General features: G+C 46.4%; 1 non-coding gene across 1 annotated transcript; it reads left to right on the top strand.

Annotated features, from left to right (window-relative positions):
* Positions 1–8211: 8211 nt before the first annotated feature.
* Positions 8212–8276, top strand: LOC112132460 (U7 small nuclear RNA). Its single transcript, XR_002914227.2, has one exon. It is a non-coding gene; the product is annotated as a U7 small nuclear RNA (small nuclear RNA).
* The last annotated feature ends 8340 nt before the right edge of the window (positions 8277–16616 follow it).

Raw genomic sequence — 16616 nt, 5'->3', positions numbered from 1 at the left:
ACCATTTATGCAAGGATTTATTCCTGACCTCTCTATTCTGTTTCATTGATCTATGCCTATCTTTATCCAGTACCACAGTTCTGGTTATTGTAGCTTTTAGTAAATTTTGAAATCAAGAAGTGTGAGTCCAACATTCTGCTTCTTTTTCAAGATAGTTTTGGCTATTTGGTTTTTCTTGAGATTCCATATGAATCCATATGGAACTGGATTCATATCTTGAAATTCCATATGAATTTCAGGATATATTTTGCTATTTCTGCAAAAAGTTTGTTGGGATTTTTATGGGGATTGCACTGAATTTGTAGATAACTTTGGGTAATATTGACATCTTAACAATATTAAGTCTTCCAATCCACAAACATGGGATGCCTTTCTATTTATTTTTCTATTCTTTAATTTATTCCAGCAACATCTTGTAGTTTTCATTGTACAGGTCTTTCACATCCTTGGATAAGTTAATTCCTAAGTATTTTATACTTTTGATAATATTGTATATAGGATCTTTTCTTAATTTCCTTTTCAGATTGTTCATTGTGAGTGTGCAGAAATGCAACTGATTTTTGCTTGTTGATTTTGTATCCTGCTACTTTGCTGAATTCACTTGTTAGTTCTCATAGTGTTTTGTGGAACTTTAGGGCTTTCTAGATCTATGATCAGATCATCTGTGAACAGAGATCACTGTACTTCTTTCTTTCAGATTTGGATGCCTTTTATTTCTTCGTCTTGCCTAATTGTTTAGCTAGCACTTCCAGTAATACATTGAAAAAAGTGGCAAAAGTGGGCATTATTGCCTTGTTCCTTATCTTAGAAGAAGTTTTCAGTCTTTTACCACTAAGCATGATGTTGCCTCAGTTTTCATACATGGCTTTTCTTATGTTGAGATGATTTCCTTCTATTCCTAGAGTGCTGCTTCTTTTTATTATAAGTATTGAATTCTGTCAAATGCTGCTTCAGCATCAACTGAGATGACCATGTCATTTTTTTTCCTTTGTTGCGTTAATGTGGTGTTTTATATTGATCAGTTTTCACAGGTTGAACCATCCTTACATTCTGGATATGAATCACATTTGGTTATAGTGTATAATCCTTTTAATATGCTGCTGAATTCAGTTTTCTAGTATTTTGCTAAAGATTTTTACATCAATGTTCATAGCTTTGTCTGGCTTTGGTACCTGGGCAATGTTGGCCTCACAAAATGAGTTAGAAAGTGTTCCTTCCTCTTCAATTTGTTGGGAAAGTTTGAGAATAATAGACATTTAGTTTATTAAATGCTGGGTAGAGTTAGCAGTGAAGCCATCAGATCCACAACTTTTCTTTATCAGGAGATTTTTGATTACTGATTCAACCTCCTTACTAGTTACAGGTCTTTTCAGATTTTTTGTTTCTTTGTAATTCAGCCTTGGTAGGTTTTATGTTTCTAGAAATTTGTTCATTTCATCTAGATTATCCAATTTGTTGGCATACAATTGTTCATAGTACTCTCTTATAATCCTTTTTATTTCTGTAGAATGGGTAGTAATGTTCCCACCTTCATTACTGATTTTAGTAATTTGAGTCATCTCTCCTTTTTTCTTGGTCAGTCTTATAAGCTTATTTTTAAAGTGTCATTTTGCTTAAAAACAGTTCCATCAGTGGGCAAGTGAGGGAGTTGGTGAATGAGTGAATATATCACATAACTCCCCTCTTCATGTCCCAATGTCCCCTGCCCACCATACCTGGATACCGAAAGGAAAAAAAAAAAAAAACAGACTCAGAAAAGAAGCAACTCCTGAAAGCCAGTTTTCCTTAGAGATGCATTTGGGATGTTCCATACCAGCCCCCAATCCAGGCCATTCTCAGCCCCATCCTTTTCTTCCTAACTCTTTAAAAAGTTGTCCAAGTTCTCAACCAGTTTCCCTGGATAGGGGAGAAGCAAGCACTTCCAATTGAGCGCAGACTGGACAGCTGACTTGAGGAGACAGTAGTTGCCTCCTCCCCCTGCCTTCTCTGCACTAGGGCTGCTCCACCCACTCCTGCCTTGGCACCGCTAGGGCCCTGATCTTCTGGCTGGGTCAGCCTCTTGCTGCAGTTTTCCCCTCTCCCTTCCAAGCATCAGTCTTCTGTGCCCCAGACTGTAGCACTGCTCAGGGACTGACTAATCCAATGAGGTTATCCAGGCTAAGACCCTAATGAGCCATAACAGCTTAATGCACTCTGCCTTCCATAAAACACTTGAATCTTAATTCAGTCTTGAGTGCATTAAACCAAAGAAGAAAATAGTCAGGTTTCATGTGCTGTGGCAGGTCGGTGGAAGGAGAAGTTTTAGGAGGTGGGAAAGAGCTTCTTAGTCATGGCGCTGGCATTGGGAGACAGCTGACACACTGCAGGTGTAACTGAGCAGCTTAGCCTCAAACCATGCTTTAAAACTTTTTCCTTTTCCCTTTCCTCCTCCCCTCCCCCAGTTTCAAGATACAACTTTGAGACAAACTGCATATGCCTTATCTGTCATCTTGAAATATAGCCTGGGAGTGTGCTGTGAACCTCTCCTTCCTTTCTTTTCCCACTCTATGCTCCTCTGTCTTATGCGCATTTATTTACCTAGATGCTTGTTAAATACACACCATACTCACTTATCTGGTCATATATTCCTGTGGAAGCTTCAGCTGCCAGATCCTGATATGGACCAGACCCCCCCGGCCACGATGGTGCCGGCCTCTTCACCAGATAAAACAATAATTCAAGTTGAGCCATAGAAGTGGATCATGCCAGCTGGCACCTCCTAGCCCCCGCCCCCGCCTCTCATTCCAAACCCTCTCTTTAAAAAGCACCGCATTCCCTCCACAAACTGAACACTGGACATTTTTGGAAAGAATTTCATTCACTCCTCCCCATGCTAGCATGGATAATAAAACTCATTCTCTTTTTATCACACTTCACTCTTATTACATTGGCTCCTTTTTACAAGCAGCGAGCAGCCAGACCTTTTTGCCGGTTACAGAAGTATTGGAAAAGCTAACCAATGTCAGCAGCAAGCAAGGTCAGGGCTGGGGAGTGGCAGGGAAGAGGGGTGGTGGACTCAAACCTCCCTAGGTGGGAGCAGCCTAGGACATATTGCAAAAAGACTTGCAAAATGGCCTCATCCAACTTTTCACCCTCCTCCAGGGATTTCAAAAGGGATTTCATCAACACACATTTTGCCGGGCACGCTGACCCCATCTGGAAGTCATCAAAATCAGTTTTGACTTATAGAGTGACCAACCTTCCCAGTTTCCCAGGACTTGCTTTATTTTGGCACTGAAAGTCTCATTTCCAGGGAAACCCCTCAGTCCCAGGCAAACTGGGATGATTGGTGACCCTGGATCTCAGAGCCATCTTTGGGCTGCTGTTCAACCCATCCCTGCCTTTCCAGAGGTCCACCTGTCTCCCCACTCCACCCCCACGCTCGTGGGTGGGCCATGGTGGCTCTGCAGTGCTGGCTTTTGTTCAGCCAACTGCACCAAATATACCAAACACACAGTCCAGTATAACCTGAGCCACTCAGACTCTGATTCTCAGAAACTGACATTGGAATTCAGAGATAGCAACAACAATGGCAAGAAGGTGAAGAATAAGAATAACATTTGTGAACATTATCAGTGTACTTACCACTGCCGGGTTCTCTTTTAAATTACTGTCATAATTTAATCATCACAAAACCCCTGTGAGATAAGTGCTATTGTTCTCACCACTTGGTCAGGGAAGTTATTAATAGGTAACATGTGCAAGGCTGTACAGCTAGTAAGTGCTAGACTGGGGGTCAAAATCCAAGCAGCATGTTTCCCGAGTTCTTCTCACTGCTAACGTTAGTCTACCCAGCTTGAGCGCTCTATTCTAGTTCTGCTAAACATGTCCTAGGAAGTGAGTCGTATCTGGGCTGGGCAGCCATGTGTGCCTACGTGTGTGGAGGAGCAGAGAAAGCGAGTGTGTGTTTTTGGGAGACAGAGAGAAAGAGAGATTGAGAGAGATGCATACAGAGAGAGAAAGAGAGAGACTGAGAAACTGAAAGAGAGAGTCCAAGAGACAGAGAGACTGAGAGACAGAGAGAGACCGAGAGACAGAGAGAGTCTGACAGAGAGACTGAGAGAGATGGATAAGAGAGAAAGAGACAGGGAGAGACCAAGAGACAGAAACAGACAGAGACTCAAAGAGACAGAGAAACAGAGTGGCAGAGAGAGTAGCAGAGAGGTGGAGAAGCAAAGAGACTGAAGGAGTTAGGAATATGCCATCACAAATTAGCCCGGCGTGGTGGTGTGTGTCTGTGGTCCCAGCTACTTGGGAGGCTTAGGCAGAAGGATGGCTTGAGCCCAGGAGGTTGAGGTTGCAGTGAGCCATGGTTGCACCACTGCACTCCAACCTGGACAACAGAGAAACACCTCCACCAAAAAAAAAAAAAAAACATGCCACCCCAAAATATGTTGCTACAGCATATTGACTATTTGAGTTAAAGGTGATAACACAGTGGCTCACACCTGTAATCCCAGCACTTTGGGAGGCCAAGGTGGGCGAATCACGAGGTCAGGAGTTCAAGGCCAGCCTGAGGGTGGCTCCCAGCATGGATAGAAGAAAGCAGAGCCAAGAGGCTCACACAGAATGGACGTGGGAACTAGGGAACTGAGCCCAACACCCAGGCAAATCAATCCCCTGCTCCTGAAAAGCTGCTCGAGTTGGGATTTTGGCCACTGGCAGCTGAAACACCTTCTGTGACTAGGGGTTTAGGCAGTCACTTAAGAAGGCTTCAAGAAATCACTCTACAGAAGTATGAAATTAAAGTGGTAGGTTGGGCCCACCATGGAGCCCCCACAGGCTGGTGACTTCCCCCGCTGGCCACACTGCAGGCTCCCTCATAGGGTTTATTGACTATCATCTGATGTAAACAACAGCCCCGGTTAGCACCCTTCTCAGTTAACAATGAATGCAGGGAGCTGAAAGTAACTACCACCCTTGCAGTTCAGGAAGCATCAGCCTTTAGAGGAGTTCACCTGGCCTGTGCAAGGTCACAGCTCCCTTACGTAGGAGGGCTCAGGGAGGTAGGCATGTATGTGAGGGTGAAAACACATCCCAGCCCACCACACCCTTCACAAGAGCCCTTGCTGAGGCTCCTGTCCTTTCATCCCATATCTGCAGGTGGTACTCCCTGATGAATGCCTCTAAACCCTGCAGCCGCCACACTGCCTCTGTGTCTGCTCCAGCTCTGTCTCGCTACCAAATCCGGTTCTGCAGGTCCCCAACCATCTGTGCTTTGAGGCTCAGCTCCTCCACCAACCTTCAGGCCATCCACACTGGTCACCAACATGCCTGTCCGATTCCCAGGGCTATCTCCCTCTGACCAGGGCTGTGCCCCTCCCAATATGTCCATCCCCTACTCTCTTGCTACCCAAATGCCAACCATTTTTCTCCTTTGTAGGCTCTCCTCATGCTCTGCTTCCTCCAGGAAGCTTTCTCTGATCACCAGCTCAGCCTGAATTATCTTTTCTCTTGGCACTTGAAGCGTTTGGGTCTCTCTGCCCCTGTTTATGTCATTGGGTGCGATAGAGTAAACCCTCCATGTACACTCCCCAGACTGCTGACTGGTCTCATGCTTGTGCTTGCAGAGGTTTGCCTGCAAGCAATAGTGATGTGATGAGAACATCGGCTTCATAACTGTGTGATCTTGGGTAACATCTTACTCCACATTTCTGAGTCTCAACTTAGTCATCAAGAAAAATGGAAATAATATGAACTTCTGGGGATGCTATGGAGATTAAATGAGAAAACATGTCAAATACCTAGCACGGTTTCTAGAATCTAATAGGCAATCACCATTGTAAGGGGTTTCTTCCCTTTGTCACAAAAACCTACATTCCAAGCATGTTCACTAGACTGCGCTGATTCCTTAGACAAGTCCTAAGATATTCTAGTGTCTAAAAAACTGCCTCCCTTTACAGAAAGTCTAACTTTGAGAAATGTCAACAGGAACATGAGGGCTGCCACCACCAGGGCCCTCCATGAGAGACACTCTTCTCTGCCAAACCTGAATCCAGCCTCAGAATCTCACCTAACACATTCTTCCAAGTAGCCACTACTGACTAATAACAGTTGGCAAAAGAGAAGAAAAGTGTTTGTCCTCTGTGAGTTAACACTTTTATCTGAAAAGCAGTTACTGCAGGCCTGATGCAGGCCAATCTGGGTGTCAGACCGTGAACTACGGTGGAGACAAGAGGAAGGTGAGGGAAGACCTGTGATCCTGTCCACAGGTGCTCACGTGTGGAAACAACCCAGCATGAGGAAGCTCCAAGTGCACAGTGGGCACTCCAGGTCTCGGCCAGGTGGAGGAGGCTCTGAGACCTAAGGAATGAGCAGGAACAGCTGTGAGTCTGTGCACCTTCCCCAAGTCTTTGATGCCTCCTGGGGCCCACCCCAACCAGTGGTGGATGGGACCTGGTAGAAGGCGCCTGGCTTTTCAGGGAACAATCCTTGGAAGTGGCCCCATTGCCCACAGTGGTGACCTCAGAGTCCTACCTTATATTGTTCTTGCCTCCTTTCCTTGCCCTCTGCCCCATTTCCTCTCTCCTGCTTCCTTTGGGATCACCTCCCAAATAAAACCCCTGCACCCAAGTGGGCACAGCAGCACTGTGCTCCATGGCATGGCCGGGCTGGCCTGGGACTACCCTGTGCCTCCATGTGTGGGGGTCTGGAGGGAGGGATAAGAGTGAGTGGTCTGTGGGGTGGCCCTCCCGGGACAAGGGGATCCTGGGTGAGGGGAGGTAAGCGTGGGCTCCTCTGCGCCAACAAAGGGGTTTTGAAGACCCTCCAGGGCAGAGTGTTGGGTAGGGCCACAAACATGAGACGGGCTGCCTAAGCCCCCTTCAGTACAGAGCTGGGGCCAGACAACAGGGTACCGCGGGAGCAGCCTTAGAGAACAGGCCGAGGTGGGAGGCAGAAGTAGGGGTACAAAGAGAGCAGGCCCCAGTGGAAACCACAGCAGCTGCCTGGTCCTGGGAACTCTGACCCCCCTACCCCAGAGGGCTCCAGAGGGAAAGGCCTGGGAGAAGAGACCCTAGAGAGAGATGGAATTCGCTGCCAGCCTCAGCCCTGCCGACTTGCCCGAGCAGGGTTTAGTTGCTGAGGGAGAGCGGGCGGGTGCGGGTGCGGGTGCGGGTGCGGGTGCGGGTGCGAGAGGACAGCTCTGGTCTCTTACCCCCAGAGGGGGCTACGGGTGTGTGTCCCCAGGCCCACCCTCCCCAACGGTAGGCTCATTCTGGGCCGTGGCTCTCTAGACTCCCGGAGCCACAGGTGGCTTGGCAGGTGCTTCTGAAGGGGCCACAGCCGGAGGGCCTCGAGACCACCACTGTCCACGTGTGCAAGGCAACGTCGCAGTTTCTTCACGTGTGGGCTGCAGCCTCTCCTCCCACGTGGCCCTGAGCGAGTCTCGGGGACCACCACGCGGGCGTCCAGCAGGGCTTCCTGCCTGGAAGAGGGGCCGCGCTCACCCTCCTCTCCGGCCCTCATTCTCAGGGTCAGCCTTCTCCCCTCCGCAGCCCCATGGGAACTCCATCTGGGCCGCTTCTACCCCTGCACCTTGTAGCTTGCAATGGATGGGTTTTTCTTGGGCCCAGCCCTTTTGTGGAAGCACATCCTACCCTTGCAGAATGGCAGTTCCCACGGAGACTCAGCTCTACAGCGCCCTTGTGGCAGATTTAATCCCCCCAAAAACCCATGATAAACAATATATCAAAATCCTAAGTAAAGACAGAATTGATATTACAGATTTTTCCTTTTCCCTCAGGTTGCAATAAAATAAGTAAAATAAATTTTAAAAAAATCAGTGCACTGGCACTGATCCTGTCCTTATTTGAATTTTTGATATTTTGCTCACCATGGAAATCTCACATTAACTATTTTTTTAATATTGCATTAAAATATTGACGTCTGAGTACTTTGGGTGCCTTTAAAATGTTTGCCCCCAGTAGAGTGCCTCACTCACCTCACTCTATCCCGCCTGGTTGCAGAGCCACGGTAGTGAATGGTTCACCCTCAGATAGACGGGGGTCCCACCAAGCCGTTTCCTGCTGTCCCACTGCAAGATGCATGACAAACCGCCCTGCACCTGAGGTTATTAAGACAGCCTTGGGAGAGAAGACGAGACCAGGCAGAGAGACAAAGACAGAAAAAGAGACCGAGGAAAACTGAAGGACAAAGGTGGAAAGAAGTGGAGAATATTAAGAACTCTTTTAGAATTTGTCTAGCAGGTTTTCTGGTTTCTACTGGAAGCTTCCTACCCCACCTCGCCCCCACTCCCCCCGCAAAAAAAAAGATTAAAGAGAACAGAATGGACTAGGGTCCAAGCTGGTGACTGGGAGTTTATGCAATGCCTTTCTACTGCTGATGCGGCCTTTGTCCCTGCTTTGCAGGCTTCCCTTCAAAGAACTGATATTTCTAATCTGCCAGACACAGTGGCAGTGTTATAGAACCAAACTGGTGGTCACTCTCCCTGCACAATAAAACCAGATACTCACACCAAGCTTTCTGCCGTGGTAGAAAGGAGGTGGTTACTGCGGAGCACTAAGCGAGGAGGACCAGGCAGCTAGCTGCTCAAGATCTGGCCTCCTGGATGGCTCGCAGGCCAGTGTTTTTAAAGGCAGGGGCAAGTTTCAGGAAAACAGAAGCTACAGGCAAAATCCTAAATCAATACACAGACGTTACACATTGGTGTAAGCTTAAAAGGATGGGACATCTTGAATGGGGGCTCACAGATCATGGGTAGATACCAAGATCTGGTTTGCAATTAGTTAAGTAAGAGAAGCTTTGTTTAAACATTAGGGCGTCAGCAGCAATACCCAAAGGATTATAAATCATTCTACTATAAAGACACATGCTACTATAAAGACAAGGGGAACATCACACACCGGGGCCTGTTGGGGGATTGAGGGGCAAGGGGAGGGAGAGCATTAGGACAAATACTTAATGTATGTGGGGCTTAAAACCTAGATGACGGGTTGATGGGTGCAGCAAACCACCACGGCACATGTATACCTTTGTAAAAAACCTGCACATTCTGCATATGTATCCCAGAACTTCAAGTAAAATTTAAAAAAATAGGGAGTCAGTAGAAAAACATTAACTTGCTAGGGAAAGAGACTTTCTTGAAGACCCTCACAAAGAAACTTAGAACAAAGGACAATAGTTGAACTTTAGTTTGTTTCTCCCTCATCTGGGGTCTCTATGCCAGCTGATCCATTCAGTGGGGGTCCTCAGGGAGGTCCAAGCTTCTGAAAGGCAACTCGGGGACATATGTTAAGACATTATCTTTAGTTTCAATGGGCAAAACAAACATCTCTGGAGCTTTAAGTCTCTTGGCTATTATTCTTAAGCTACTATTCTTGTTTAACAAGAATACCTCTGGGGCTACCTAGATGCCTGTAATTTCTCTTAAAGGAACTTTGGGATTTTCCTTATTTCCATGCTTGTGGGTTTGCAGGCCCCTAAAAGGGAGAGGAGGGTTGTTCCATCTCAGCAGGACTAAAGTGTGTAATTTAGTAGCTTCTAAAAACCAATCACTGTTTATCTTGGATTATCTGAGGAGTTGAAATAATCTCTGTGAGCACCAAAAGCACATATTCCTTTACAAGCACATTTGACGTCATCTTTGGGATGCATGGCAACCCTGCTTACCTCCACCCAGGTGATGACCTGTAAGCAAAGTTCAAGGTATAGAGGAAGACGGTCCTTCCTACGGAGGGTGACTTTCTGTGTAATTATGAAGCGCATACCCTGACCGTCTCAAAACTGGCCCAGTTTGAACAGTAACCTGCGTGATCACCATACATGATGGCTGAATGAGTTATTTGAGCCCCAGAGCAATCCCTTGGGGGCAGGCAGAACACATAAGATTGTGTCTGTTTTATAGATGAAGACACTGAGAATCAGAGAGGTTCCAATCCTGTGCAAAGTTGTAGAACTACTAAATGGAACAGCCAGGATTTAAAGATTGATCTACCATGCCATGCAACTGCTATCCAGGTTCAAGGAACAATGGAAAGCCAGTAGGCTTCAAACCAGGTCACACTCTCACCCGGGTCAACCCACACATCCACCCCATGGCACCAACTGCGCATACAGGCGGGAGCTTTGCAAACCAGAAAAGGGAGGTAACTGGCAGCTAAAGGAGGCAGCTCAGGTTGTCAAAACCCAATGATATTAGTGGTGTCCCTCTGGTTTTCAGGTGGTAGATTTGTGATAAGAAACCAGAGCAAACTTTCTCTTCTACTGAAGTCTGTGTCCCACATGCTGGTGCTAAATAATCCCCTTTCTGGCCAAGTCCATTTTCCACTGTTGAACTAGAGTCAGAGCAGAGAATGAGATAAGATAAGGCAGGAGAAGTGGGCAAGGATCAGATCATGTAAGGTTTTGGCCTTGTTAAGGATCCCAACAGCAATGGACAGCTGTTGAAGAAACATTATGTAGAGGGGTGATATATGAAGAGCCAAGTGTTTGGAAGATGGCGGGGGTGAAAATGGAACAAGAGTGTATGCATTCTGATAGTAGAGGAGAAACTGACCAGATTTAGTTAAGATTGGCTCTGGGAGGGAAGAGAAGGAGGAAGGGGATCAGAATGCCTTAGGCATCCAGGCGCGGTGGCTCACACCTGTAATCCCAGCACTTTGGGAGGCCGAGGCGAGTAGATCACCTGAGGTCTGGAGTTCGAGAACAGCTTGACCAACATGGAGCAACCCTGTCTCTACTAAAACTACAAAAATTAGCTGGGCGTGGTGGTGCACGCCTATAATCCCAGCTACTTAGGAGGCTGAGGCAGGAGAATCGCTTGAACCAGGGAGGAGGTTGCAGTGAGCCGAGATTGCACCTTTGCACTCCAGCCTGGGCAAAAAAAGCGAAACTCTGTTTCAAAAAAAAAAAAAAAAAAGAATGCCTTAGGCTTCTGCGTGGAAAATGATGCCTTTCATTTAAGGAGGAGCAAGTGTCAGGGGGCCTCAAGCCTTGCATTTTGTCTTGGATAGTGGGCCAGATTGGAGGTACCTTTGCAAAATTCATGTTAGTAGCTGTGTAAGCAGCTGTATACTGAGGTTTAAAGCTCAGAGGAGGAGTCTGGGCTGGAGATTAAAAGAAATGGTGAGTCATCTGCATAAACATGGTCACTGCATTTTAAAACAGCTTCTAGGTGCAGGTTCATTCAAGGCTATGGCCTTCAGCAAAGGTTGGGAGCACTGAGGAGGATAAAGCCTGGCTCATTTCTTTGCACAAAATACAGCCGACCCAGGGAACTGCAATATCACTTGGAAGTTAAAGGATTTACCCAACAAAATAATATCTTCGAATACTCCATTCCCTTCTCTGTGCTCAGCCCAATTGGTTTCCCACAGTTGTACTGCCCACCACCTCACCCACCACCCCGGCTATCCAAACCCCTTGACCCCTAGTTAATCTCCTCTTGGAAATTCCTCCAGTGGCTTTGGTTTTCAAAAGGCCTGCACAGTGAACCTGAGAGCCAAAGGAAGCTCTGGAGGTGTGACACACCCAGCATCTCTCTGCAATGGAGACACCTCCATCAGTGGCTACTCAGGACCCAGCCTGAGGCTGCTGTGGGGTTGACACCACCAGCTCATTTAATCCTCACTACCTCCTGGGAGACCAGGGTTATCCCCATCTGAGAGTCAGGAAGTCCAGGAGCCCTGCTCAGAGACATAGTAGAACCCGGCGTCTATGAAGGGAGATGACATGAGTGAGTCGCCAGGGAAATGGGCCAGCATGGCCAGTCTGCAAGGCAATATGAAACGCCCAAATTTATATCTTCAGCCTTGGCTCTGCTTTCAAAAGGAATGTTTTTGCTCTCATTTTCAAAGGGAATTTTTTAGAATTCTTTGCTGTAAAGCTTGTAAGCACTTTACCCAGGAATACAGGGTCCTTGTTACACAAAGATGTTGGCACCAAAAAAATAGTCCACTAAAGGTAAATCTGCTTAAAGCAGGAACTGTAATCCATAGGCAACAGTAGGAAGAAAAGCTTATATTTAGACTTTATTTTGAAAAATAAAATAGAAGACTATGAAAGCATTTCATTTTATATTCAATAAAACCTGGTTTATAATTATAATGATCCTTTACTTCTGTTTGGGGGTTTTCCTTTTTATTATGAAAAACTTCAAGCAGAACAGAAAAGAGAATGAACCTAGATTTCAGTTATTAACATTTTTCTCCATTTACTTTTTTTGGCTAAAGTATTTTAAGGTAAATTACAGGTATTATGACTCTTCAATATGAATCATTTCAAAAAAATGACATTTACCTACATAAACACGTAGCCATTATCGCAGATAAGATAATCAACAAAAAAATTCCCTAATATCATCTAATACCCAAATCACATTTAAATTTCCCCCAGTTAGTCCCCAAAAGGTCATATAGTTGGTTTGTTCAAACATAGAACCAATCAAGAACCACTCATTGCATGGAGTTGCTATGACTTCTAGGCAATTTTTTTTTTTTAGGTGGAGTCACGCTCTTGTCACCCAGGCTGGAGTGCAGTGGCATGATCTCAGCTTACTGCAACCTCCACCTCCCGGGTTCAAGCGATTCTCCTGCCTCAGCCTCCCTAGTAGCTGGGATTACAGGCACCCGCCACCATGCCCAGCTAATTTTTGTAGTTTCCCCATGTTAGCCAGGATGGTCTTGAACTCCTGACCTCAGGTGATCCACCCACCTCAGCCTCTCAAAGTGCTGAAATTACAGGCGTGAGCCACCGTGCCCGGCCTAGGCCTTTTTAATGTAGATAATCCACTGCCCAATATGGTAGATGCTTCCCACATGCCACTATCTAAAGTCATTGATAATCAATAAATAATAAATAAATAGCATTTAAAATGCAGCTCCTCAGACTCATAGCCACACTTCCAGTGCTTACTGGTAGTACTTAGATGATAGAGTATTTCTGTCACCACAGAAAATTCTACTGGACAGTGCTGATCTGGAACATTCCCCTGGCCCTAGGGGGTACTACATGGGGTACTACGTAACATTGACCTGGTGAGGACATCAGGCCAGTTGTTATGTAGAATGCCCCCTTCTGGATTTGTCTGATTCTTTCTTCACAATGTCATTTAATTTGTTCCTCTACTCTGTATTTCCTTTCAACTGCAAGTTAGAGCTCATGAGTTGATTACATTTAACTCTTAGAATGAACACGGAGTCAAGATATGATTTTTTCTACAAAGTATGTACAGACAGTATTGAGTGTGACCAAGTGTTCCTGGCTTCGTGTTCAATTTGTCCTGTACAATCATACTCTATCCCAGGCCTCATGGTTTTGATATTCAAATTGTTCTTTTTTTTTTTTTTAATTGAGATGGAGTCTCACTCTGTCACTCAGGCTGGAATGCAGTGGCATGATCCCAGCTCACTGCAACCTCCACCTCCTGGCTTCAAGCAATTCTCCTGCCTCACCCATCTGAGTAGCTGGGACTAAAGACACATACCACCATACCAGGTTAATTTTTGTATTTTTAGTAGAGACAGGGTTTTGGCATGTTGGCCAGGCTGGTCTCAAACTCCTGACCTCAAGTGATCCTCTCGCCCCGGCCTCCCAAAGTGCTGGGATTACAGGCATAAGCCACAGTACCTGGCCCAAATTGTTCCATTCTGATGTGCCTGTTCCACAGAGGATTTCACCAAAGTCACATTTAACTGCTTCACAAAACTTTGCACCTTCTACAAGACCCTAATTTGGCTCAACAGTATATTTGTACCATGTGAGATTATCAGCGCACGGCGGGGCAGATAACTGGTGGCCGGGGAACACTCCGCACAGCAGTGAGGGGCTTGAGGGGGCCTGGGGTCATACATGAAGAGCCAGCAGGGGGCATTCTCATCTGATGGCAACTGCGGTTGCCTCATGCACGCTCATAACTGTGGGCTCTCGGAATTTTTTTAAATGCCTCATTTAAGGACTTCTGATAAACAAAAGTTAAATTTTAAAAAATAAACTGTGGGAGAATTTTTTTATTATTTACTTGAGTTTTTCATTTTAAAAAATTATTTAAATGACTGAAATGGTAAGAAAAATAGTCTCAATGAAGGTTTAAAACAGTACACAGGACTGACTGATTAAATAAACTATCCTTCATCCACACAATGGAATATGGAGCAGCTGTAATTAGGAATGAGAACTGTCTCTATATACTGATATGGGGAAAAATAAATAAGCAAAGGAAAGAAGCAAACAGAGTAATATTTATCATTGGTAATTTTTAGGTAAGTGATGGGGAAGTAGATAACAGAGAGGTAGCTAGATGGTAGAGCATTAGTCAGCTGGGACTACCACAACAAAACACCATACACTGGGTAACCTAAACAACAGGAATTTATTTCTCACAGTCCAGGAAGCTGAAAGTCCAAGATCAAGCTGCCGGTGGATTCTGTTCCTGGATGGGGGCTCTCTCCCTGGCTTGCAGACAGCTGCCTTCTCACTGTGCCCTCGCATGGTAAACAGAGAGAACAAGCAGGCTCTCTGGTGTCCCTTCTTATAAGGACACTAATCCCAATATGAGGGCCCCACCCTCATGACCTCATCTAACCCCAATCACCTGCTGAAGGCCCCACCTCCTAATACCATCACACTGGGGCTTAGCACCTCAACATATGAATTTTGAGGAAATACAATTCAGTGCACAGTGGATAGATAGATATTAATTGATATTATCAAAAGAAACCATGGGAAGATAAACCCAAAACCAAACTGTTTTAATGGTTATCTATTGGGAGGAAAAAGAAACAGGGTGAACGGGAAGTTACAGAAGCAAGATTTCTGTGACTGTAACTGGATAGAGAGTTTGGGAGGACGATAAATGTTTTATGTGATTTTTAAAAATTAAAGTAAACTGAAATGAATGAGCCTTCCTGCATATAAAGTGTGTGGCGTAACCACATAAAGAATACAATTACTTAAAGTGGCTTTAAAACACAGCATTTTGACTATACATCCCAAGTGAGAGATATGCTACGGACAATAAAAAAAGGAAAAGAAAAAAGGAAAGAAATCATAAACGGCATTCAGTAGCCATATATTAGTATTGACATTTTTATTAAATTACTATGTTTCCATCATTAGGAACCATAATTTTCAGCATAAAAATGACATAGTATAAAATCAAGGAAGTTTAAGTAAAAATCTTGTAACCTTAAAAGTGAATTGGAAATTGCAGTGTGAACTCACATTATGTTTTACTCTTTAAAAAATTCATATTTTCTAGTTCTGTCCACTGAAAAGACCCAGAAGCAATGAAAACCCAGTAACAAGGAGCACACTTCCACGGCTGAACTCTCTAGATAACATTTACCAATGAAATTAGCTGATTCTAAGTCTAGGGCAAAAAATGTACAAAAGGAGACCGGATATAAGTCTCTTATTGTACCAGAAAGTGAAGGAGAAATCAAAGACTAATGAGGTCACGTTAAAGTGATACAGGACGACACAGGGCCTGCCTGCAGCAGCTGGTCAATAATGAAGGGATTAACCGATGACTGCAAGACTCGTGGGGAGGAGGGAGTGGGGACTGCAGGGAGGGTCCCAGTAAAAGCAGGGTGGGCCTCGATGAGCACAGCATGGAGAGTGCAATTTAAATCCCATCGCTTGTGGGCAGAGCCTTGTGTGCAGAGACAGGAGTGAGGATGCCAGGACCTAGTTATCCCCCACCATCCCACGCTCTCCCAGGAGGCAGTGGCAGGAAGCGCAGTATACAGTAAGGGACAGCAGCCGGAGCTGGAGACAGGCTCTGAGAAGAGCAGGTCCACGAGGAGCGGGGGCCCTGGCTGTCAGACTCAACTTGCAGGAGCATCAAGTGCAGCTGTGGTTCAAGAACCGGGGCCGCTTGCTCTGCGGTAGCAACGGCAAATAACCGCAGCGATGACCAGGGCAGCCAAGCCAGCAGCCGGGACCCCTGGATGCTCTTGGCACATGATACGACTCCCTGCCTTTCCGGGTCCTGTACTCCCGCGGGGTCCAGGGTTGTGCAGCCCCTCCCCAACCAGCCCTTGGGAATGTTCGCAGCAGCAGAACCCGCTGCCTCCAGCTCCGACCAGACCTGCATAGATAGAGAGTCCCTGCACAGGGCGGCCAACAGGGCTACCCAGCTGCCCCAGGGCCTCGGGACCCCTGGGCCTGGGACCCAGGCCAGACCCTGCCTCATTCGGTGACCTCACAGGACTCCTCCCACCCCAAGATTCTTTCAGGGACCCTGCCTCTACTCCACGACATGGGAGGCAGGGGCTGGCCTATTGCATGGGAAGGGCTCCCCCAGCAGGACGTTTACTGAATCTGGAGGGAGTCGCCCCGCAGATATCCCGCGGGAGCCGTAGGGGACCCAGGTGCGCCCCACCGGCTAGCTGCGCCTGCGGGTACCCGAAGCTATGTCCGGGCCGCCCGAAGCTGTGTCCGGGCCATCCTCACCGCAGTGACTCCTCCGCAGCGCCAACGCACTCCATTTCCCGTCCACCCTGCCGGTGGGGGGCGTTTGCTTGTTCTCACTGTGCAGCCACCGCCAGTGGCGCCGCTACGAAGGTCCCCGCCTCGCCATCCGGGTCCTGCGTGAGCATCCTTATTGGTGCTCAGGA

The sequence above is a fragment of the Pongo abelii genome, chromosome 11, assembly GCF_028885655.2.
Source record: "Pongo abelii isolate AG06213 chromosome 11, NHGRI_mPonAbe1-v2.0_pri, whole genome shotgun sequence".
In the NCBI taxonomy this organism is placed as follows: Eukaryota; Metazoa; Chordata; class Mammalia; order Primates; family Hominidae; genus Pongo; species Pongo abelii.
This window is presented reverse-complemented; position numbering and strand designations above follow the sequence as displayed.